Source organism: Puma concolor, chromosome C2 (genome assembly GCF_028749965.1).
Source record: "Puma concolor isolate L17-30 chromosome C2, mPumCon1.1.hap2, whole genome shotgun sequence".
In the NCBI taxonomy this organism is placed as follows: domain Eukaryota; kingdom Metazoa; phylum Chordata; class Mammalia; order Carnivora; family Felidae; genus Puma; species Puma concolor.
The window spans coordinates 85459120-85483449 of record NC_141675.1 but is presented as its reverse complement, the minus strand read 5'-3'; the positions used below and the strand labels follow the sequence as shown (position 1 = coordinate 85483449).

Genomic DNA, 24330 nt, shown 5'->3' with positions numbered 1-24330 from the left:
CTTCATGCGGTGGTGGGGGTGGAAAGACCACATTATTATTACTATAGCTGCTGGTGCCCATACTCCCTGATGCTTTGCCATGACCCTTGTCATCTGTTTCTCCCCCTGGCCACAGCCTCCAAACTGATCTCCCGGCCGCTGTCTCCCCACTTCCACCTTGAGCAATCCTTTCCTGAGCTCCCCATGGCTTCCCCAATAAAGCCTAAACTCCTTCACTGCCCCCTTATGCATTTTCTATCTTTTTGTTGCAATAGACCACTTGCCATTCTGCAAATCTTCTCCCAGGCTCTGTCCTCCATGATTTCCCTGTCTACCTCTGCAACCCCGGCCTCATGCTGTCGGCTGCCTCCATCCCTCCCTCTGTCCTCCAGCCACAGGAGCCTCCTTTCAGCCCTTGGACCCTGCAAGCACATGCCCACCTCTGCACCTGTTGTCCCTCTGCCTGAAGCCTTTCTGTCTAACTACTCCCCACAGCCCCCCACCCCCTTGTCAGGTGAACCCTGACCTCTCCTTTAGAGCTTAACTTCCCTGCCTGTTCCCTTAGCACCTGCCACCCTCTCGTCTCCCGTCCTCTGCACTTCGTCCTCCACAGAACCTAGAACAGAGTATTGAAATCATCAGGAATTTCTCCTTCTCCAATGTGCTGATGCAGGGCAGGCCTATCCTTCCTTCTCTGGAGGCTGTCCAGTGGTTAGCATTTAGTAAGCTCTTAGGAAAACATTTATTGAGTCAAAATAATCTCTTTCTTACTGGCCTGACAGCCCCTCAAAGGCAGGACCCGCCTCCACATCACCAGGATGTCCAGTGGGGTACTGGCTTCACAGATTGCCCACAAATGCTTAGTAAATTGAATTTCAGTGACGCTGCTATTGGGAGAGTAATCAATAGTGTTTTCTATCTCTAAACACCCCCTGCTTGCAAAAAACTTCCAGGCTGTTCTTGGTTAACAACCATTCTGGGTTTTCAAAGGTGAAAAGCAATTTGCCACAAGCAGAGAATGACAAATAGTCAGGATGGGAGAGGAAGAAGGGAGGGAAGCAATTATGGGGGGGAGGGGAGGGGAGAAGGGGCTCTCAACCCCATCTCCTGAGCTCTCATTTTGCAAGTGAGAAGGAAAACTAAGAAGGCTTATTCTCAGAAAATCCCTTTTGCTCCTTAAGAGACCAGGAAAGTGCCTTGTCCTTCTTCCCTGTTTAGGTATCAGAGTCTGTGAGCCTGAAGGACCCCGATCACATTGGAGGTGCTGGCCAAGGGTGCAAGGACCTTGGGAGTCACCCGAGGGACACACACGTTATGCAACACATGAGGTTTAACAACGTCTCCACAAATGTTTAACATCTCCACCAACACTGGGCTATCGGCAGTTAAAAATGAAATTCTCTCTTTTGGTCATTCAACCGTATTTGCTCAGCGCCCACATGGTCCCTACTCTCCTGATATTTCCATTTTATTGGAAGAAGAGAGATTAAACACAGATACACATACATACATGTCAGTAAACAAGAACACATCAGAGGGTTGTACGCTGAGCAGTGACGTATACAGCTCACTGCTGGAGGAGACAACTGTCGAGGGGAGCCCCGGCGCGGAAGCCGGGGAAGGACACTCCAGGCTGAGGGTGCTACCAGTGTTGGCTTGCTGAATCCAAGGTCTGGAGGGGGAAGGAGGGAGGGAGAGGACCGCGGAGGCAGCGGGCGTCAGATGATCTTTCCTCCTTCACCCGGCAAATTACCAAATCACGTGGAGCAGGAGTTGGTGGAAAGAGAATGGTAACTCGGGAGACGGGGCTGTACTCGCTCCGTCTCTGACCTAACAGGCCTTGGGCGGGATGCTTTTCCGTCTCTTGGACTGCAGCTGTGTTATTCTGCCTCCCTCCTTCTGGGTGATGTCTGGCCACCCCAGCCCCAGAAGGCTATTCCCGTACACGTCCTCTGGGGTGCAGATGAAAACAGGATAAGATGTCCTCTGCTCTGTTGGTTAATTGGCCCGGCAAGCTTCCATTAAGAGTTGTACTTTCCGGAGGGTCTGTGCTTAAAAGGGCCTCCTTTTAAGATGATGACTGCTCCCCAACCACGTGACTCTCGGTCGCTGGTGTTGTGCACACCAACACCTGCTCGACAGCTGGCCGGGCTTCTGGACTCATGGGGTGGCTGGCTGACGGGGAGCTCCATGACGGCCACAGGAGTTCCAGCTCAAGAATCACCAATAGTCTCCCTAGAAATGGGCCACCGCCCAGCACCTGCCTCCCGCCTGACTCAGGGTGACTGCAGTGTGGATTTTGGCCGGTGGATACCAAGCACCAAATTCATGTGTGGCAGCCAGGGGACCACCCAGCCCTGAACCGCTGGCCTGCTACGCTACAGGGTGGGTTATTTTCGTGCGCGGACTTGTTTTTCCTGGCAGGGGGACGGCCACATACTTCATGGCAGCAAGTCGTGGAGCCTCTGTGGGCTCTATTTACACAGCGGGGGGAAGAGAGATGCACTTTTTTGTGTGTGTAAACAGAACGGTTTATAACCCGTTAAACTGCCTGTCCTGATAGATACGGACCCCTCCTGCATGCGGGTAATATGTACAATATGTGTAGTGCTTCGGAAGGTACCAGCAACACCTCTGGCCAAGCACTGCTGTTCTGAATAACCCTCCTCGGCAGTGCGGGCTAATGAATGCCAGGGAGAAGCCCACAGCGGTGGTGACCAGGGAATCCTGGGATCCTCAGGAAGTGGGGAAGATCCCTGATGCCCTTCGCTCATGATCTCTACCTTATACAATGGTCTCCCACCACCACGTCTGTCCAATCTGAGCACAGAATACCTCCAGCCGTCAGACGCTCACCGCCCAGGACCTCGGCTATTCCTTGGGGGTTGGCTCAGCTTTTAGAAAGTTCTTTCTTAGTGTAGTCAAAATCTACCCTCTAAGTGTTCACCTTGGGGCTCTTTGGGGTCAGACAAGGTCCAATCCCCCCTTTCCTGGAACTGCTCTGCGCTTCGGGAGGTAGATCTCTTGATCGGGGTTGAACTGCTTTGGCCTCTTCAGCTGGCTCTCCTACAACCTGGTTTTGACCCTTTTCACCGGCTCTCCAAGCCCCATTCCCTTTTCTAGAAGTGTGGCTCCCAGGTGTGAACTGAGTAGCTGGAGAGAGGGGGCTGACAGTCCCTCGCATCCTCTGAGAGGCAGGAGGGCCCTTCTATCAAATGAGAAGTGGGGTTCCCATCTCCTGGCCTCAGGCTGGTGAGCACCCCACTCTGTTAGTCACAAGGTCCCTGGAATGGGTGCTCCTAGGGCTCTGAGTAGATGGCTTGGTTGCTGGCTAAGAGCTTACGTTCTCCCTGTTCTGCATTTCCCCTCGTGTGGAAAACGGAAATACTAAACCAGGTTAATAACATTTTACTAACAACAAGAAGCCCTCGTTATGAGTGTAGTGCCTTGGGCGCTTTTACAGGCATCTTACACTCTCCAGAGTAGAGCAACCGAAGAGCTGGGTTCCTGCCCCATGGTACAGCTGAGGAAACTGAGGCTCAGGGGAGTGAGATGACGTGACCATGGCCCTGGGTAGATGGCAACACTACCCAGGAATAGAACCGGGGTTTTTTGAGGCCAAATCAAATGTTTTTCCCGTGTCCTCAAACAGATCTCTTGCATGCAGGGGAGATAAGACTTTCTCCTAATGAAACAACCAAAGATTTGAATCCTGTGTTTGTTCTCTGGCACACCGGGGACAAATGTGAGGCCTCGGGTCATGCCCTTCGTCCCCTTCATGCAGCACTGTTGAGTCCATGAAGCAGAGGCCAAGGGAAAGGGCTGAGTCTAGTGGTCCCCTCTTTGCTGCAATGTCCTGGCCCGGAGACCAGAGCCAGACATGCCTGCCCAGCTGGGGCCTGGTTTGAGCTTCCCCAGGATGGTGGCAGGTGTCTGCTCTGTCACTCTCCTCAGTGCCTGGAAGTCCAAGGCCATGAGGACTGGCTGCCTTCCCGGAAAACACAGGTCACTGTCTGGTCGGCCTGTCCTTGAGCCTAGGCCTAGCTCTGTCCCATGGCAGGATATGGACGGGGAGCGGCGAACTGTCCTCCTCCTCTCTCCCGGGTAGGACAGCAGGCTCCCAGACCTGGGAAAACCTCCAGGTGAGAACCTCTGTTCTGTAGGAGAGGCGTCAGTTCTAAGCCAGGCCTCCGGGGTCGTCACAGGGACTGGGGATCCCAAGGGCCGTGTGTCCAGTGACGTTCCGGGTGGGAGGCCAGCCTCTGGAGAGCTCAAAGGAAGGACTGTGTTTTTAGGGAAGAAGACATGGCAAGAGTCACCTCCCTCTCCTTGATGAGCGAGTGGCTCCAAAATGGCCTCTCTCCAATCTGTCTCTGCCAGGGCAGGACACACAGGGTCAACAGGGCTGACGTCAGTCCCTGTCGTTCCCACTCCTCACCATCTGACTGCCTGGTCTCAGCACAGCTTGTGTGTGGTTGAGATAGCACGGGGAGGAGACTTCCCGAATCCTAGATTTGACCACAGTGAGCAGAAAGCCTTTTTTTCTCCTGGAGAATGGTGGGGTCAGCCTGCCGGTGGACGGGAAGGCTGATCCTGAGATGTGTGGGGTTTGAAGAAGCAGGATGATCTCGCAGGAGGGGGTTGGGTTTAATCAGGCTCCCACTGGGCACTGAGGCCCTTGTGACAAAGAAAAGAGCCAGTCTTGTTCTCGAGATGGGGTCATGTTTGTGCGAGGTCCGGAGACGGAGGGGGTGGGCGGTGGGCAAGAAGGTGGCCGTTTCCCCCTCTTTGCTGGCGTCGAATGTGGTGCACTGAAAAGAAAACCTTGTGGGAGGTAGGCTGAAAAGACCTGGTGTCGAGTCCCAGCTCTGCCACAGACTGACCGCCAGAGGTGGACTCCGTGTTCTTATCTGTGAAAGGGGGTGTTGAAAAATGTGCCCCCTGAAAGGTTACCAAGCCGTGAGCCCTGGATGTGAGAGGGCATATTCATTTGTGATGCGCTAGCGGCCAGGACCGATGTCACCAACAGGCTTGGTGGTGGTGGCTCACCCCTGGGTGGGGGGGGGGGAGGAGGAGGAGGGGCAGCCCAGTGGGATTTTGCATCATTCCTTCCCCACTAGGAGGAGCACTTGGCACTTGCAGAGGCTGGATTTTCTGCGTGGCAGGATGAGAGGTTGGAGTGGAACCCGCTGCCCTGCTCCCACCTCCCCCTCCCCCCCCACCTCCTCCCGCCCCTCTCCCCCCTCTCCCCCCTCTCCCAGGCTTCCCTCAGGGCAAACATCCCAGCAGGACCTTCCATCTCCCTCTGACCGCCCTCCCTCGGCCTTGGCAGCCTTTCAGAGACCGAGGAGGAGGCCAGGCTGCCAGGAAGGGTGGGGCTGCCTGGCAAGGCCCAGCCGCAGTGTGACCCCGCCAGTCCCGGAAACGCTCCAAACCTTGGACCTCAGCGGACATCCGGCGACTCAGCGGCAGGGCCTGTCAGGGGGACGGAGCGCGTGTGGGATTCCTCTGAGGTCAGGTTTGCTGGAGACTTCTAAGAGGAGAAAGGAAGAGCCATATTTTAGCCAATTCTGGAGTCAGAGGGCTCTGGGATGTGTTCACAGTGTGAACAGAAGTACTGGGACGGCCTCCAAAAAGGCTTCTCACAGGGTTGTGCATGTATCCTAGATTTCTTTTTTTTTTTTATTAATTTGTTTTAATGTTTATTTATTTATTTTGAGAGACAGAGACAGAGCATGAGCAGGGAAGGAGCAGAGAAAGAGACACAGAATCCGAAACAGGCTCCAGGCTCCGAGCTATCAGCACAGAGCCCGACGCGGGGCTCGAACTCACAAACCGTGAGATCATGACCTGAGCCGACGCTGGACGCTCAACCGACTGAGCCACCCAGGCGCCCCCTAGATTTCTTAATTAAAAAAAAAAAAAACATAAGTCAATAGTGCTTTCTGAAGAGTGCTCGCCACGTACTAGGCGCTTGCTAAACCTGTTACCCACATGAATCCTTCAACAACTCGATGAAACGAGAGTTTTGTTATGCCCAATTTATAAATGAAGACACCAAGGGTCAGGGGCAAGTGTCATTTGCTCAAGGTCACAGAAATACTAATTGCTGGAGTCTGGATTGAAACCCAGGTGGGGCTGGCTGATTTCAGACCCCAGGTTCTTCACTTTCTTAGAAGGCAGAAACCACAGTCTCCTTGTCTCTATAGAATGCCTGGTACCTGGAAGACATCCAGTAAAGATAGGCTGATCAGGGCCTGATGTATTTTGGAGGGTCTGATTCTCTCCCATTCTAGACTGATGAAATAACGTAAAATATGGGAAAGTACTTAGCTCAGAGGCAGGTGTGCGTGTAGTAGGTCCACATAAATCCGAAGGTGAGGCCCGGCTTTCCTCCTTTCTACGTGATGTATCTGTGCTTGTGAATAGTATTTTCAAAGAACACAGCACCCCCTGGGGTCCCTGCCCCGGCAAGGCTGTGAAATGACCCTGTTATATCCCCTTGGCCAGAGGGAGTAAAGGGCCATGCTGGTGGGGTGGGGGAGGGAAGGATGAGTCTGTGACTCTCTTCTGCGTCCCGCATGCCTCAGGTTTGGGAGAAAAGACACCCGTTCTGTTTGCTGAAGTCTCTAAGAGAGCCCTCCTCTTCCAGCTCCACAGAGACGGTGTGGACCCGGAAGCTTGGACCACTCAGAGCCCCGAGAGGCTGAGTCACACCCACATGTGTGAGAAACACCGACAGTTGTCACAGCATCGAAGGATGTTGGAGTGGGTGTGGTCTTGTTGGAAGGAAAAGGGTCTGCGGTGGGACAGCTGGGCCAACCCCGGGGTCCCCTGGTTCCCATGCACACCCACGGGGCACTTGGCCTGCCTCCTTATTTCCAGGCAACTGCACACCTGCTTCTCCCTCTGGGAGCCTCCCGGCCCGCCTGCCTTCTTGGCTTTCGTTAAGGTGGTTGAGATAGAACTGTCCCATAATTCCGTGTGTTTAACCCTCTCTGGGCTGGGTCTCAACAGACCCGCACTGACATGAAATTGGTCACAGTCCAGGCAGAAAATGTAACCCATTCCAGAAATCTCCGCGGTTATGGTTATGAAGGCACTGGAGGAGATGAGAGGGCAGGCAAGGGTGAAAGGCAGTCTTGAGAGTAGCAACCACTGGAAAATGCTACCATTCTTGGGTGGAAAGTCACAGAGAGGAGATGATGTTTCCAGAACCGGAGAGACTGGAATCCTGGTGGAGGTTTCCTGGCAGGAACTGGGACCGCAGAGGTGACCTGCCAGGGTAGAGCGACTCTGGTTTCTATCCTCCTGGCTGTGGCTGTTGGGACCTTGGCAAATGTGGCCTGCAGGGATCAGCCTCCTATGGGAGGGAGCAGGGTGCAGGAGGGGAGGACCCGGATCTGAGGGCAAACAAGCAAACGACCTGCCTAATCTCCAGCTAGTCAGACCTTTGAAAGAGACTGCATCCCTCCAAGGGGCGATGGAGAGGGTTGGCCCTAAACTTGCCTCTGGAAATTGTCCCAGATCCTCTACTGGTTACTGCAATTAGTGGTAATGCCTAAGCATTATCCCTGCTGGGACTGAGGCAGAGAAAGAACCATTTTTTCAGGCAGATCTGCTTCTTGCGTATTTTTCGAAGGCTATGGGAACCTCTGGTTCTTGACCAAGCACCAGGTTTGACGATAAAATCAGTCTCGAGGGATGGAAAGATCTATTGCAGACACTCGGGCAGACTTACATGCGTGTTAGGAGGGACACTGGACTCAGGGTCAGGAGACCTGAGGATATGTCTTGGCTCAGACAAGTTGCTTACCATCTTTGAGCCTCAGGCTGCACATCTTTCAAATGGGGACTCTGTGTTTGCCAGGGTTCTGTAGAAGTGAGCAACAGAATGCACGCAAAGGGGGTTGTAGACGACAGAATGTTCAGACAAAGTCTTGTGCCTGGGAATGCACATGATCACAGGATGTTGCTCAGCTCTGTTTCGGGGTTGATGTATCCCTTTGGAGTGGACACCTATAACCCTTGTCTTGTAACCACAGAATCGAAAACAGCTGGATTCCAGGTAGCTTGTCCAAACCTTCTCCTGAAGGAGGAACCTGTTCTCCAAAGTTCTCAAAGATGATCCTTCCCACCCTCCCTTCCACAAATATTTGGAGCACCCACGCTTTGTCAGGCACTGTGCTGGTCCTGGGGCAGTAACAGAGACAGATATGGGCCTCGTCCTCACTGAGCTGACAGTCTAGCACTTGAAAGTCTCTGCAAACAATTTCTGTTGAATACCTCCAGTAACAGGATGCTCGCCACCTTACAGGACGGCCTCTTTTTTTTTTTTTCCGGTCAGTTTTTCCTTATTTAAACTGTAATGCTTGTTCTGACCTCTGGGGCTATACAAAACAAGTCTAACCCCATTTCCTATGTCAGTGCCCTTAGAACGTGGAAAAATAAACATGGTACGCTCAGAAAACATTCTCACTCTCCAGTTTCCACTCGTGAAAGGGAAGCTGATTCTCTGTGACGTTAAATTCCCCCACCCCATGAGGTCAGAGCCAGGGTGGTCTGTCTACACTCTGGGTGCTCTGGCCCTGCTCCCAGGCCACCGGGGGCAGAGGGAAACTGCGTGGCGGAGACCCGTGAAGGGATGTGGGGCAGAGGTTTGGAGGTGGCCGGGGAGGCGGGCCGGAGTGAAGCGCAGGGGTCTGTCACTCTGGTGTGCGGGGGGGTGGGGGTGGGGGTGGGGGGGGGGTGGTGTATGGGAGGCACTCTCTGGCCCTCTGCCCAGGACAAGCCACAAGCCTGAGCTCCCGGGTTTCTGCTCTGATTCACAGCTTCCTCTCTTCCCAGAGGAATCCCCTTTATAGCTCTCGAGGCCTGACCCCAGCGTCCCCGCGAATGTCGTCTGACTGCTGCACGGAGTGCAGCCGCAGCTCCTGTGCCGGGTGCCAGCTGGACGTGCTTGGCGGCTGGGGCCCTGGGAGCCACCTCTCGGGATGTCAGAGGGGAGCTGCAGCCGCCCTTCCGTCAGCAGGAAGCCCAGCCACAAACACTTGGACAGGAAGCGCAGGCGCTGGCCAGCTGAGCGAGCTCTGGTTTCTCCCGTGTCTGAGGGCCTGGCCCAGTGTAGAGGAAGACCAGCCAGGTGCTTCGGCCTGCACTGACAGGGCTGGGATGTGGGCTCTGGGCGTGAGCGGAAAAGCACTGCTGAGGCTGGACCAGAGGAGGCGCTTCCTGGAGGAGGGTGAGGGAGCAGGGAACACGGCGTCTAGCAGACCTCGGCCAGCTGGCTGGGGACACGCAAAGACCCCTTTGTGATGGTTCCAGACAAAATGTGTTCGCTTGGGCCCAGACCTCCGGCATAAGCCAGGCCGGCTCCAACCTCCAGGCGGCCTCCGCCTCTGTGAAAACACACTGTAGTCCCCTGGGGTGGGATGTCCACACGTTCCCAGCTTGAAGAATGACTCCTCTCAGGGGAAGCCTCTTTCGTAACCTACCGGGTTGTATTATGAGTGAATTAATACAAAATAGAGCGTGCTGAGCTGGGGACAAAGGCAATTTTGCATTCCGGTTGACGTTCTTGCTTCTAAGTGCTACGCGTGATTATCCTCAGGGTAGTCTGTGTGTGCAGACCATGTGTGTGCCCCAAGGACCCCCAGGATTTACAGAGCGCTTCAAATTTTCACAAGTCGCTCGGGTATTTTTTTCCCCCACTTTTGCTTCTCACGACCTGATACGTCAGTAAGAGATGCCCGGTATCTGGGGACCAGGAAGTAGGCAGATTGGCTCAAGGTCACACGGCTCAGTCATGGCAGATCCAGGGCCACCGCCATGACTTGTCTTGCTCTAAAAAGATAACTTAGATGATTATTACTTTCCAAGTGCCCGAACCTCTCCTACCTTACCCTGGACTGCGTGCTTTCAAGCTCCCGCCCTCGGAGTCTGTAGCTAATAGCCCGTTGTTTGAAGCACATTTTGAAAACCTTCTGGGTGAATCCTGCCTGTGGCTTTATTCCCTCCCCCTGCCATGCCCACGGGTTTTTATTGGTGGCATTTCAATAATCTAGATTTTATCATAGTCTATGACCTCTATGGTTCTGACTCTAGACCAAGGGTTAGCAACTTTTTCTGTAAAGGGATAGACAGTAAATATTTTAAGTTACGGGCCACTTGGTCTCTGTAGCAATTGCCCAACTCTGCCATTGTGGTGCAAAAGCAGCCATAGACAGTGTGTAAACAAATGGCGTGGCTGTGTTCCAATAAAGCTTTATTCACAAAAACCGGCAGTGAGCTAGGTTTTGCACCCAGGCTGTAGTTCACGGATCTCTGCTTTTGAACTCCCCGAAGACAGAGACTCTTGTTCTTACACAACTACAAGCACTCTCCCTACTCCCGGCACCAGTGTTGGGTTGACTGTGTTTATACCTTGTGCTTAACGGAGTTCATTGTTAGTTAATTCAATGAGTGGAATGTCTGAAGGAGTTTGCAAATGAAGCCATTATAGAACCGGTTAGGTTTTGATTCTGATCCTCAGCTGGAAGCTATACAATATGGTTGAGTATAATCTCATTGAGGAGAATTGGTAGGCCTGATTTGAACACCAATTCTGCTACTTCTTAGCCCTGAAAGCTTGCGCACGTAACTTGTGCTGAAGAAATGGTGGCCATTGCTACCTGGAGGGACATGGTGTTCCTGCTGAACGCTCTCTGTGCTCGGGGTCAGGTTCCAGATGGGGCCTCAGTATTGTCTACTGTCTGACACACAGAGAGGATATCGTGAGAATAAATGGAAAGATATCTTTTAGCCAGGAAAAGGTAGGGTTATGTAAACCCAGGCAGTTTTGCAGAGGTGTCCCTTATGTGGCATCCCAAAGTCACTATCTACAACAGAACTCGTCTCCACCATCCACCTCCCAAGCTACGCTTTCCTCTCCGTCTCCACAGATGCCAAGGTGGACACCTGAAGGTCATCTGCATCTGGCTGGCTCCTTCCTACCCCAAGACCAGTGTGCACCAAAGCAGTCACCTTCCCCTCTTCTACATGCCCTTGCCTGTTCAGGGTCTATCACCTGTGTTATAGCTGCTTCCGGTGGCTCCCTACCTCATCTGTGTAACCACTTTGCTGTTAGATTTACGTTTCAAAATAGAAATCTGGCTTCTGAAATCTTCAATGGTCCCCCACTGCTGGTAGGCCAAAGTCCACTAATCTCCTTTGGTCTTTCCAGCCTCATCTCCCAGCATTCTTTGCCACGTGTTCTAGCCTCTTGGGTGGACCTCACTATGGGCAGTCTCATCTGTTGCATTTTTTTTTTTTTTTATGTTGTTACCTGCTCCATTCTGCTCACACCCCAGCACTCCGATTCTGTCCAGGATATCACAAATCAATCACTAAATAGTATCCTGTGGCCTCAGAGTTTTTAAACACATTTTTTAAAGGCTTGTCACTCCGTTCTAGTTTGGAACTTAGCTCTGGGAAAATCTGTACCATTGGCATATTTAATTTTTTTTTTTTTCAGCTGAAATCAGGGAGCTTACATATCAGACAATTTCTGTCTAGAAATATCCAGACATTGTGTTTATGGGTCAACTCGGTAACAGCAAACATGAGGCTTCCAGTCCTGCAGAATAGTGTTGTGAGCAGTAAGGATGCCATTTGATTAAATTCTCCTTCCAGAATTCCTCTAGTGTTACAGAACTGAGGACTCCTTCCAGCAGCTGGAACCTCCAGCAAAACCTGTCCCCGAGTGACCACGCATGAATCCGACATGACCGGCAGCTGATACATGGCCTCCTTACAACTTCAAAGCCTGGTGAGTCTGGAATGAAGAATGAGGCTTCCAGGCCAGGGAATTGGAAGGGCGAAAAAAAATCACATGGGTGTTGTCCTTGCCATCCTGCTGATGGGTAATTGTAACTCATCCTTGAAGGGTCCAAGTGCAAACACCAGGGCCAGTCTGTATTGGTTTTCTTCCCACTCTACTCGCCCCTCTCCTCTCCACCCTAGTCTAACCTGCTACCCACTCAGGGCTTATTGAAATCCTTTCTTCTTAATTTTTTTTTTTTCAACGTTTATTTATTTTTGGGACAGAGAGAGACAGAGCATGAACGGGGGAGGGGCAGAGAGAGAGACACAGAATTGGAAACAGGCTCCAGGCTCTGAGCCATCAGCCCAGAGCCTGATGCGGGGCTCGAACTCACGGACCGCGAGATCGTGACCTGGCTGAAGTCGGATGCTTAACCGACTGCGCCACCCAGGCGCCCCTGAAATCCTTTCTTCTGAGCATAGGGAACTAGCACATGGAGCCCCATACAGTGTTGACGGAACCTTCATCCTCACCGGTTTGCATACCAGAATTAAGTACTCTGCTGTCTTGTCCAAAGCTACAGAGACTGTTTTGTTTTGTTTTGTTTTGTTTTGTTTTGTTTTGCAGAGCATTGTATAAAGGCTCAGTTCTTCTCAGACATCAGTAGGGCTGAAAACTTGGGCAAATGCAAAGAAATGATTTTTTTCAAAAATAAGAAAGACATTTGTTTTTGCTTAAAATCTGCTATTACTAACCTCTCTGATGTAAAATTCCTGTTGGGTTTAGAAACAGTGAAGTGTAAGGGACAGAGAACGAGATGGAAGATTTTCCCTTAATCTGGAAAGGAAATTAGCTCCTCGTTATCTTACAAAATGCTTCTTTTTGATGCTAACTCACCTGTACTCTAGGGCCGTTAGGAAAAACTATTGTTGTGTTGGATTTCTACAATGCTTTGAATTGTAAGTAAGAAAGCACTGTGAGAGGCATAGCTTAATTTTAGAAACTTGAAATATTGAAACCTCAACTTACTACACAAACAAAAGAATGCATTTTGGCAGTGTAGACTAATCTGCAACACTGAAAAGATGAACATCACGCAGCATTGAGAATGTGATTCGATTTACTGAGGTTTAGCCTAGCATTTCACGTAAACCTTCCATGGCATAAATCAGTTAAGGATTTTTTCATATTGTATGGATTAGGATTAGGTTTGGGTTTAAACAAGGCATAAGTTTGGTTCTCTCGTGTAAAAGTCCAGGTGGGTGGTATGGGGCTGAATCACCTCCCTAGTATATCGGACACCCAGACTTGTCCCTTCATTCATTTCTTTAATCAGTCAGTCAGCAAATATTTATCCAGCATCAATTAGGCACTGGCATTACAGCAGCGGGGGAAATATGGGGAGACACAAAAATCTCTGCCATCATGAGGTTTGCATTTTGATCCACTGTGCATGGCCTTGAACTCAGGGCCCGAGATGGCAATATCTCTGCATTCTGGGCAGCAGGATGGAAGAAGGAATAAAGGAGAAGGAGGAAAGAATGCACCTATGTAACTTCTTTTTAAGTTAATTTATTTATTTTGAGAGAGGGAGCACAAGTGGGGAAGGGGCAGGCAGAGAGGGAGAGAGAGAGAGAATCCCAAGCAGGCTTCACCAGCGCTGAGCCCAATGTGGGGCTTGAACTCACAAACCACGAGATCCTGACCTAAGCCAAAGTTAGATGCTAAACAGATTGAGCCACCCAAGCACCCTGCACCTATGTAATTTCTTAAGAAAGCTCTTGGAAGCCAGATGATTCTTTCCCATTCATTCTATGTGGTGATTGGTCATGTGGCCCCACCTAGCTGCAAGGGAAACTGGGGAATGTAGTTTTCTTCTTCCTCTCCTCCTCTTCCTCCTCCCCCCCTCCTCCTTCTTCTTCCTCTTCTTCCTCCTCTCCTTCTTCAAGTGGGAATGTAGTCTTTGTTTCCAGTGACCCCCACGAGCCAGCTGAAAATCTGTTATTAAGGAAGAAGAGAGAATGAATAATGGTGGGGGGGCAGGGGACTACTGGTATCATCCACAAATAAAACTTGTAATTAAAAGATAATAATACATTTTATTTAATATAAAAAATCCAAAACATTATTTCAACAAACAACCAATAGAACAATTATTTCACATTCTTTTGTTACTCAGTCTATAAAATCCAGTGTCTATTTCCCACTTACATCACTTCCATTCTCTCGCTCGTTCACGCACACCGTATCTGAGTTCCGATCAGTCATAAGGCAAGTGACCCACAGCCACACCAGACTGTGTGACCTCGGAGCCTGGCAACTTGTGTGCCTCACAGGCCAGCAGCACGGGCAGCACTGGGGAGCTGGTTAGAAATGGTGACTCTGGGCCCCACCCCAGACCTACTAAATTAGAATTTGTATTTTATTTTATTAAAAAAAATTTTTTTTAATGTTTATTTTTAAGAGAGAGAGAGATAGAGCACGGGCTGGGGAGGGGCAGAGAGAGGGAGACACAGAATCCGAAGCAGGCTCCAGGCTCTGAGCTGTCAGCACAGAGCCGAACGCAGGGCTCAAACTCACAAACTGTGAGATCATGACCTGAGCCAAAGTCGGATGCTTAACCGACTGAGCCACCCAGGCGCCCCTAGAATTTGTATTTTAATAAGATCCCTAGGTGATTGGTGTGCACATTCAAGTATGGTGGGCACTTTTCCGTATTTCTTTAAAAAAAAAACATTTTTTTAAATGTTTTTATTTATTTTTGAGACAGAGAGAGCATGAGCAGGGGAGGGGCAGAGAGAGAGGGAGACACAGAATCCAAAGCAGGCTCCAGGTTCTGGGCTGTCAGCACAGAGCCCTATGTGGGGCTCGAACCCATAGACCGTGAGGTCATGACCTGAGTTGAAGTCGGACGCCCAACCAACTGAGCCACCCAGGTGCCCCTGTATTTCTTCTTCAGATGAGGATGTGTCAGAGTCTAATAAAAAGTCCAGAGACAAGAGAAGCTACTCCCAGCAAACTCTCTGCACTCAAGTGCGGGAATTTGTCAGACCCCATCCTTCCTTTTTCGGATCCTTTTAGCCTGCTAATTTGACCTTTCGAGAAGGGGCAGCTTTAAAGACGTTACATTCAAACAGATCTATTAATTTTGGCTAATTGACCAAAGGAGAAACCGGAAAAACCAAACAACATAGAATTGTTGGATTATAAATATATTTCATTTTAAATTCAAGATACTGTGTAAGTTCGGAGCGTGGTGCAACCATCACCCTCGTCCGTTTTAGAACATTTTCATCACCCTAAGAAGAAATACTGTGTCTCTTGTCAGTGAGCACCCCTTCGCTGCTAGCTCTAGGCAACCACTAGTCTCCTTCAGGTCCCTGTAAATGTGCTTATTCTGAAAAGCATACCTTATGTGGTTTTGGTGATTGGCTCCTTTCTTTTAGCCTAATGTTTTCAAGGTTCGTCTTTACTGGAGCCTGCATCAGTACTTTATTCTTTTTTACGGCCGAATAATACTCCACGGTATGGATATATCGTATTTTGTTTATCCCTTCAGAAACTTGTAAAGTTTTAGTATCGAAGACAGAAAGAAGCAGAAAAAACAGTAAGGCGTTCAGGGTCACAGAGGATCAGAATTGAGAGGAACCTCAAAAATCACTCTCTGCCTTGTTTTCCATGCAGAAAACCTGAGACCCAGCAAAGGGGAGCCATTGGCCCGGGGTCCCTCAACATCAGGGGTCTCGAGCTGTGGTGAGGACCCAGGTTGTCCTGACTCCAAGACCTGTGCTGTTCTCTGCCGCCATACGTCCAGGGCCTCGGGGCTCTCCTCCAAGGTGGCCATGGGACCAGTCATCCCTGGTGATAGCAGAGAAAGGCACGAGAATTCTCATCTCAAACTTGGCTTCGGTTTGGAAAACGGTTTGGAGTTCAGAGCCCCAGGTGGATTTGGAGTGGGGAAATACAGGGAGACACAAAAATCCCTGCCATGGTGAGGTTTGCATTTTCATCCAGTGTGCATGGCCTTGGACTCAGGCCATGAACTCAGTTACTTCTGGAGAACTGTTTCGAAGAACTGGGAGCGAGGGCTCAGTCTGATATTCTGGACCTCTCTCCATTTCACTTTCGGCCACATCTCTCAACCATCAGGAAGAATGTGCGAAACACTCAGGAATGAAGGGCGCGGCTCAGATGGACCCACTCAAACAGAGGCCGAGGAGGGAAGACGACTTGCCCGAGGCGCAGCCCGTGTTCACAGGGCACTGTCTGTCTGTGGTTCTTTTGCCAGTCGGGGCCTTGTTTGCAGGCAACAGAAGTAGGTTCTTTCCCCTGATGCCACCACCTCAGGACACTTGCTGCCTCTTCTCGGGACTCTTGACTGCCACCACCATCATAAATAAATCTCAGAAACCTCTGTTTTCAGGCTTCGCTGTTGGATTCAAAAGCTCAGGCATGAACCCGTGATAGACTGGGTGCCTTGAAGTGTGGAGGGTGAATGTCTATTCCCCTTCGGCCTCCGCCACAGCGGGTGGGCTGTGCCTCTCCCCTATTTTGGGATTCTTCTAAATTAGGCAGATTGGATAGTGGGTAGTCAAAAAACAACAGGTGCCCATGGCAGATATAAATATAGTGTTCTCCAGTGAGGAAAAACCAGAAGCTGTGTCCCACCAAACAATACCGAAGTTGGGCAGTGACTCAGGGAGGCAGGAGCCGGGAAAGAGGGATCTGGGTACTTGAAAGAGGCTGAGGAACTTTCTGGGGGAATGTGACCCATTCTGTCTTTCAGAGAGACAGACGTGAGTTCAGTGGCAGACGGGGGTCCAATAGAGGATGAGCCCGTGAGGAGCCAAGAAATGAAGTCGTGTGAGGAAGAACTAAAGTAACAGGGGCCATTTAACCCTGATAAGAGCCAGACGCTGGGGAACAAGGAGGGTGCGTCCACTGTCTTTAAACGCCAGAAGAGCCATCGTGAGGGAAAGGTAGTCCAGAAGGCATGGCTTGTACTGAGATGGGGAATTGTAGGGAGGCAGATTTCAGCATGATATGAAGAGGTTTCTGGCACCCAGAGGCACCCACCAAGTAACTGGAGTGATTCAGAAGGTGGGGACCTCTCCGCCCCCGGAAATGTTCAAGCCGGAGTCCGGGAGGTGGGTGGGTCAGCCTCTAAGGTTGCACTGGCCAGGACAGTGGCCAGTAGCCACATGTGATGCTTGAGCACATGTTGAAATGATACTTTTTGGATATACTGGCCCAGCCCAGCCCCGGTCTGAGAGGCTGAGGAGTAGGATCCGGCAGGCGTGGGTTCTCCCTGACTTACCAGTCAGGCAAATCACCCTCCCCTGGGGAGACGGAAGGTCAAGAGTAACTGTTTCTCCCAGTGCTGCCAGTGGAAGGGGGTATGAGGCAGAAGGACCCTTACGTGTGCCTCGCCTGAACCTCCAGAAAGAGTCCAGTGTCCAGTGTGGTGGGATGGACAGAGACTGGGGTTGGGGGTTGAACACCCCAGGGGCTGCTTGGGGGGCTACTGTGCCTTGGGTGTGTTCTGTCTTCTCGCGGGTGCTAGTAATGCCCACATGGGCCGAGTACATGCTAAGTGTTCAGCACAGAAAGCCATTGTTGGAGTCCTTGACCACGACACTTGGCGTATTACCCATGACATCGAGCAACCTGGGAGTCGGGGCTGAGCTTTTTCCGATGACATACCACTGATTTTGTATCTGAGTTATAGAACTGTGGCATTTCAGAGCCGTTAGAGGTCCCAGATACCATCTCCGTGTGGTGCAAATTAGGTAACTGGTCTGTAGGAGGGGAAGCGCGGAAACAGCTAGGAGGAAGGCCGGGAGGGGGTTTTAGGTGACACGTGTGACTTCTCCCCCGTCTCCCCCCACCCCTGTCAACACCGCTTCCTAGACCTAGTAATTCAGGAAGGCAGCCTGTCCGACCAAAAGGCAGGAAGTCCACCGGTCCCACTCCCATCCCGGTGGCGGCCACCGGCTGGTGGCGGCTGCTTCTATTCTAGGCCAGGCAGGGACCACACACCCTTCGGGCATGCAGCACAGGCCCGACTGCTCACTTCATTCTAGGAGAGGCCACATTTGGTCTATTTCTTCGTTGTTTATATTTTTCTCATATTTTATATCTCTGTGACAACTTCATCATCTCAGGTTCCAGGGGAGATATTCCTGACCCGGCATCTGGGAAGAGAGATGTTTTGTGATTCGTTTTTTTCCCATGCTTTTCCCACTGCTTTTACTGTTCAGGAACTGAAAAAATATTAAGTTTCCTATTTTAATACGAATCTATTGCAAACCCCAAGTATTTGATAAGAGAATCTATTTTTCCTCATTTTGAAAAACAAATACTCTGTGTGATGTATTCATTAGAGTATATTTTACAGGATCAGGTTTTATCTTAGAATAAATTTGAGCCAAAGTTTCACTATCTGGGAACCAGAAGTATGGTATATTTATTTGATTGAACCCCTGCCTCTGTATATTGGCATTTCTCTAATACCTTTTTTGTTTACACAGCATACATATAATTTACTCTAGAGAAGTCTGCTCCTCAGAGAGTGACAGGCGTGACAAGAAACAAGATATTTTTCTATTCGAGGAGAAATACAGATGGGGCGCCTGGGTGGCTCAGTCGCTTAAGCGTCCGACTTCAGCTCAGGTCATGATCTCACAGTTCGTGGGTTCGGGCCCCGCGTCGGGCTCTGTGCTGATGGTTCGGATTCTGTGTCTCCCTCTCTGCCCCGCTCCCCAACTCGTGCGCGCTCTCTCTCTCAAAAACAAATAAACACTGAAACAATTAAAAATAAATAAAATGTTTCAAAAGAGAAATTAGGCAGATGGGGTGGAGTTCGCTCACAGTTCGCATCCAGAGCACAGATGAGGGACAGCTTCAGAGGTGGAGTCGGACTCAGCTTTGCCCACGGAGCTGGAGATCTTGGCTCCGAGGCCCTCCCTCTCAGCTGCCTCTTCTGCAGCCCTAGGGGTCCACTGAGCCACGTCACTAAGGGTGGCGCTGGGATTAAAGGAAACGCACTGGCCCTGTGCCCGGGACACTAGTGAATTGCAGGAGCAGCTAGCTGGAAGCTTCGAAGAGGTCACCGCCATGGAGGAGGGGATGCTTTTGAACAGGGCCCTGCTGGCACTGATGATCCGTACCTCTGTCTGGCAATTGCAGTTGGGTGAGGTGCCTCCCAAACCGTGAACGCCCAGCTGCTTTTTAGCTTTTTAGTAGGGAAAAAAAAAAAAAATTAGGATCCTGTCACTCCAGGTTTCCACGTTGTCCTTTCTGCTGATTAAACAGTCATCCTTCGGTGCAAACGTTTGAAACTGACCTACTCAAACGAGGCCTGGTCCAAGGGAGGTGAGCTTTCGCACTGAAACGCTCTTCTGATGTCTTGGGTTGGCTGTTTCTTCTCCTTTATTCCAGGTCCTAAATCTCAGTTTGATTTGTGATGTCTGGGTATTTATTTTAAGCAAGCCAGCCTGGACTTCATCAAAGTGGCAGTATTTTAGGGAATCCGATTGCAGGGCTAACGTCTGAGGTTTCAAAGGGTGTCAGCTTCAAGTCTCTGACCTCCGCTCCAGAAGGGTAGAGGTAGGCACTAAAAGCTGCCATCTTTATGGAGGATGAGAAGCAAATGGGGCTTTCTCCTAATGTGACCAAAAGACCCCGCAGGGAGGGGCCCAGTTGAGGTCAGTGCTGCATTCGTCACTGTGAGACTCCTGCTTTCTGCTACGTGTCTACTTGCTCCTAGCAGAGTATTTATTGAGCACTTACTATCCGCCCAGCTCTGTGCTGAGTGCTGTGGGGAACAGACCTAACACATGAAAGACTGTACCGTGTGGGTGCCGGCTCCTTCCCCAGCTTCCTAAGCCATGCTGACTGCATCCAGAGAGCTCCTCGACCGGAGGGGGCTGGCGCTTGTTTTGGTAGCACAATCCCAATAGCTGAAGACCTGGAATGAACTGACGTTTTGCCTTTAGCACTCTAGTTCAACTCTGGGACTAGAACACCGTCTGAAACCCTACCCTTCTGAGCTGGGCCCCAGACAACTGGCTAATCTCTTGCCACCTTCTCCGATGCTCCCCGTATGTTCAGCTGGGGCTTTACTCCCGTCTGGGTGGCGACCAGCCCGAGTTAGGTGCTGAGTATTGCCACTGTCTCATTGGCCCTGCAAACGGGCAAGACCAGTGCAGACGCATCATTTCCCCAGTTCCTCAGCTGCTTCCCTGTGTGTGTCCCCTTCCCCCTGCACAGAAGGGCACCTCCCACTCAGCACCGAGCTAGGAACCTGAGAATCACCTTAAATCATTCCTCCTCCCTCTCTGCCACCATCCAAGTAAAGTTGATGGTCAATTTCTCAAAGCTATGGATTCCTCTCCGACCACACTGCTACAACCTCAGCTCAGCCCTCCTGTGCCAGTCTAGCTCCCTATCACAGTCTCGGCACCCAGCATAGGGCCTGACACATGGCTGCTGATAATACTTGTTGAATCAGTGAATGAGAGAGTGAGTGAGCCGCTTAGACCTTCCACGATGATCTCTCTAGTCTCACTCTGCGCTCGCTCCAGCTCCCTCTTCACCTGGCACCCATCCGAACTCCTTCTGGCCCCCTGTGTGCCCACCCCTCTGGGAGCCTTCTCTCGTCCTCCTGTCTGAATGAGATGGCTCCTCCGTGCCCCAGAGCCCCACACGCCCAGCCCGTTCCTCCAGAGCACATATCCCCCTGCACTGGCATTGCTTGTTTGTGCACTAAGTGTTCTCTTTCTGGACACTGAGCTCCTCGAATCAGGGTCTGTGTCTTACTTATCATTGCGTCCCCAGCACTTCACACGTAGGAGGCACGCCTTAAATATTTATTGACTAAATGAAGGTCTAGAAAAGCCTGCTGCTGTGCCTAACACCTTGCCACCCTTATGTCTCTAGTCCCTCCCCTATCACCACCGCCCAATCCGTCTGGATTTTGGCACAGGGGAAATCTGATGTGCAGTGGGGTCTATGAGTCTTGGGACCAGCTCCATATGGAAGTTTGTTTTCAGGAACTGGTGTCACCCATTCTGGTTCTTGCCCTACGTTGGGTCACTTGGTATAGAGTGTCCTGGCCCGCACAGTAGGGTGTGCTTTGGTGGTTTTTGATCTCCCAGGGTCTATCTAGTGCCGTGCCCTCTTCTGACATTTGCTGACTGGGTCTCTATTGGTGTTCTGTGCTGGGCTGTGAACCCTGTGGGGCAGGGGTGACATCTAATTCATGTCTTACCACCCCCTCCCAGCCCCGCAGCACCCAGAACGAAGACCTGTTGGTACATAGTAGGTTTCTAGGAAAAGGCAGGTGAGGTTGATCAGAACCTGGAGGGACTCAAGGTGGGTGGGGCTCTGGGAATGAGGGTGGCTGGAGAGGAGAACCCCAAGGGTAAGGAAGGAGAGGAGAGAAGGGAAGATCTTCCTCACCAAGGGTGTGGATGCAGGACGAGCTGATGTGAAGGACCTTGGTGGGAACAGCAGGCACACGGAGGGAGGGAGATGGGAGAGCAGAGAATCCTGATGCATGAGCCCATGGCCAGGCCTCCCGGGCAGCGGAGAGCCACAGAGCGGTGCATGCCGGGCGCGGGGCATGGTGCATCCTGCCCTCCTCCGGCCGCAGGGGCTCTTGGTCTTTCTCTGCCCCATTCCCCACATGATGCAAAGCTCTTCTCACTCTTTTATAACAATGTAAGCATCAAGTCAGTGAGCTCTTTATGCTCCCTCTAGAGAGGATGTGGACCAAGGGCTTGTTCTTTTCATCACTGTCACCACCACCCCTGTCCTCACCATGTTTCACACCTGAATGCCACTGCATGGTTTACCTGGGTGTTCACCTTTATGATCTCACTCCAACGGTCACGGCTGCCTTCTTTCACTTTATAGTCGAAGATACAGAAGCTCAGAGAGGTTGAAGGGCTAAGCCAACGTCACACAGACATTCTGGGGAGGGGCAAGGGGGCGTGGATTGATAAACCTGCTCTGGGATTCCTCTTAGGAGGTGTCGGCAGGGGCACAGCCCAAGTCTGTGCGCACACACATCAGTGTGTGTGTCTGTCCTGATTCTCTTCGCGTGCACCTGCATCTGTCTGTCGTGTCGGGAGTGCGTGGACAACTCAGCGTGCGCCTCTGTAGGTGTGCGTGTGTGGGACTGTGCTGGGAGTGTCCTTGGGGCCGTGCGTGTGTGTGTGTATGTGTGTGTGTGTGTGAGTGTGGCCTGGGCGCGTACACACGTGTGCACACAGGCACTCCGCCTCCTTCTCAGATGTCTTGGCTGTGGATTTGACAACTGAAACCCAGCTGCGCTCTGGCCGGGACACATCCGCTGTGGAAACCTAGGAGGAGCTGACAGTCCCTAAAGAGGGGTTACACATGCTGCCAGCAAGCACTCCTGGCCCACTGCCTAATTCCCTGCAAATGCTCTTTAAATCTGTTTCTAATTTGGACTCTGCCTGTCCCTGCCCCCTCCCAGCCCTCCCCACTCCCCCAACTTGCCTCCAACCAGTCAAATTATGCTGAATAATGGCTGCGGAGGGGGGAGTGTGCTAAAGGTCACCAGTGGGCTGTTGGAGGGTGTAATAATGTCACATTTTAATTTACACAGGGAACCGGGCGGGCATCAAAGCCAATAAATTTGGACTGTATTCGCGACGGCGGCCAACGGCAACTCCTGGAGGTCATGCCACTTGCAGGGAAGAAATCACTGTCACACCCCACGGTCCACTGGGCTTGAGCAAACCCATGTTCTTGCGAACAGATGCAAAATCCAGCATTTTCTGCCTGCAAGGGAACTTGCACTTGGAGACTTGCAGCATCAGCAAGAATCTCTCCAGTTGTCTGAGCATCATCACCCAGATGTTCTGGGTATTAAGAGTCTCAAGCAAAATACGTCGTCCATATTTTTTTGCAGCCCTGTGAGATACTCAACACCACGATGACCCAGATCCATGGGAAAGTGTATACAAAGCAGAGCGGGAAGAGCCGAAAGCAGAGTTGTGTGTATATACGGATGGCAGCTTGAGAAGTTTATTTACATTCGAGAAAGGTGGGGAGGGGCTGTGGGGGACATCTGTTGGAACCACGTTCATGTTGAGGGGTTGGGGACGTGATGTGAGGTACAGCTTAATAATCAATGCGGACTTAAAATGAAAAGGTGCATTCTTTGAGGCGCCTTGAGGACCAATGGAGTCCGGAGGGCGGGAGGTCTGGAGATGGTCACTTCTCATCTGTGCTGTGTGGCCAGGTAGCGGGGGAAGCCGGGAGCGGGACGAAGCACGGGCTGTGGGTGTCTGGAGTCCTTTGCAAGTGAGGCCGTGGCTGCGGTGATCTGGTGAGAGCCCGTTCCCTCCCTCCAGCATCCTGAGAGTCTGCAACTGGCGTGTGCTCCAGGGGCTGCCGCGGGGGCCTGGCGTGCTGCCCACCCCTCAGCTGGCTCCGCAAAGACAGGAAGGTGGGGTTTGCAGTCCTGGGGGCCACCGCCAGGAAGCCTTGAGGCTGTCAAGACTCTGGAGCACACGCTTCTCCATCTGGTGGGAAAGGAAACGGGGGGGGGGGGGGCGGGAGGGGGGAGCTGCTCGGGGCTGAATGACACCCCGAGGGCCTCTGCTCCCCTTTCCCTGCCACACACCGGCCAGCAGCCCCTGGGATGCCTTGGGAAGAGCAGCGAGGAGGGTCCCACACTTCTGTTGCGCCCCAGGGCTGGTCTCTTATTCCATCTCTCAAGGGGCTTCCTCTTCGTCTCCTTTTCATTTTTAAACTGTTGCCCTTTGTTTAGTTGTGTGTGATGCTAAGGACTTTGCATATGTCAAAAGCGGCGCTTAATCCTCAGAATGCACCTGCGAGGTAAGGGTGTCAGAGATGGCTCATTTTCAGCCAGAAGTTCCTCCTGCCGTTTCTTCAGGGCTGAGGTCCTGCTGGGAAATAACCCGCTCCTCCAGGAACCCCGTTCTCCACCCCCCTCTACAGTTAGTGGCGGTCACAGCACTGGGTTCTGACCAGTGGCACACGAACAGAAGTGAGCTGCTCCATACAGAGCCCGGCCCCGTGAAAAGCTCCCCAGAAGCACTCTCCAAGCCCTCTACCTTGCCCCCAAGGGTGGGAGGGGGAGGGACGGGGACCACCCCCAGATGCCCTTGGAAGCCACAGATGTAAAGTGGTTCCAGAATGCCTGTGTGGAGAAAGACTACCCGGCCAGCATGTTCCTTGCTCAGTCCCGAGCAAGAAAGAAACATATCCTATTGTTTCCAAGCCATTATACTTTTTGGGGTCTGTTTGTGATACTGGTCAACCTACCGTAAGTAACCAATTAGGAATTTTCACTCCCATTTTACCGATGAGCACACTGAAGACCAGACAGGAAAATAAATTGCCCAAGGTCACACATTCAAGAAATTGCAGGGTCACAATGCGAGACTAGGCCTCAGTGGTCTTAGGGTCATGTGAGGTGTGTGAATTTCCCTAAGGATCACCGCAGGGGAATCTACATGCAGGGTGTGGCTTTTCCTCATTTGTGAGTCCAC

General features: G+C 51.5%; 1 long non-coding RNA gene and 1 pseudogene across 1 annotated transcript; both read left to right on the top strand.

Annotated features, from left to right (window-relative positions):
- Positions 1 to 5263: 5263 nt before the first annotated feature.
- LOC147577380 (uncharacterized) lies at positions 5264 to 9419 on the top strand (annotated as a pseudogene).
- A 2209-nt stretch (positions 9420 to 11628) lies between these two features.
- Positions 11629 to 22821, top strand: LOC147577379 (uncharacterized). Its single transcript, XR_015255812.1, has 2 exons — positions 11629 to 11785; positions 22416 to 22821. It is a non-coding gene; the product is annotated as an uncharacterized LOC147577379 (long non-coding RNA).
- The last annotated feature ends 1509 nt before the right edge of the window (positions 22822 to 24330 follow it).